Source organism: Salmo trutta, unplaced genomic scaffold (genome assembly GCF_901001165.1).
Source record: "Salmo trutta unplaced genomic scaffold, fSalTru1.1, whole genome shotgun sequence".
NCBI classification, from domain to species: domain Eukaryota; kingdom Metazoa; phylum Chordata; class Actinopteri; order Salmoniformes; family Salmonidae; genus Salmo; species Salmo trutta.
Window position 1 is genome coordinate 190422 of NW_021823195.1, and position 1254 is coordinate 191675.

Here is a 1254-nt window from a genome sequence, read left to right on the forward strand (position 1 = left end):
AAAAACAGAGATGTGTTTTCAGAAGTACCCGGCCGAACTGAGGTTACAGCTCATGATATCGTTTCCCTACCAGGGAGAAAAGTGAGCATGAGGCCATATCGGGTACCCGAGGCTCGACAGGCAGCGATTAGAGCAGAGACGGAGAAAATGTTGACAGCTGGAGTGATCGAAGAGTCACATAGTGAGTGGTCTAGCCCAATTGTGATGGTCTCCAAGCCCGATGGGTCTTTGCGGTTCTGTAACGACTTTCGGAAGGTAAATGAAATCTCCAAGTTTGATGCCTACCCCATGCCCAGAGTAGACGAACTACTGGAGAAAATTGGTAAAGCTCGGTACATTACGACCCTGGACCTGACAAAAGGGTACTGGCAAATTCCTCTGACCCCCAGGGCCAAAGAAAAGACAGCATTTGCAACCCCTGACGGTTTGTTTCAATACACCGTCATGCCATTCGGCCTACATGGGGCCCCAGCCACCTTTCAACGGCTCATGGACAAGGTCCTAAAACCGCACCAAGCATACGCCGCAGCTTATTTAGATGACGTGGGGATCTACAGCCCAGATTGGGAATCCCACTTACCCCGGGTACAGGCGGTGTTAGACGCCCTTAGAAAGGCAGGGCTCACGGCGAACCCTGCCAAGTGTTATGTGGGGTTAGAGGAAACGGAGTATCTGGGATACACCGTGGGAAGAGGATTAATCAAACCCCAACGTAAGAAGGTGGAGGCAATTAGAGAATGGCCGAAACCAGTAAATAAGAAGCAGGTTCGAGCCTTCCTAGGGCTGACCGGGTACTACCGGAAGTTCATCCCAAGTTATGCCACAGTGGCCGCCCCACTCACCGACATGACTAGAGCCAGAGGGCCAAACATGGTCAAGTGGGATGAAAGGGCCACCAAAGCATTTAGGACATTACAGGAGGCCCTCTGCTGTAATCCAGTGCTGGTGGTACCAGACTTTGAGAGAGAGTTTGTGGTTTAGACGGATGCTTCAGAGGTCGGCTTGGGAGCAGTGCTGTCCCAAGAGGTAGAAGGGGTGGAACACCCCATCCTGTTTTTAAGCAGGAAGCTGGAACCACGGGAAACCAACTACTCAGTTGTTGAGAAAGAGGCGCTGGCAGTAAAGTGGGCTCTGGAAAGCCTGAAATACTACCTGCTGGGGCGCCACTTCACCCTCATCAGTGACCATGCACCACTCACCTGGATGCATAGGGCTAAAGAGAAGAACGCTCGGGTGATGCGGTGGTTTTTGAGT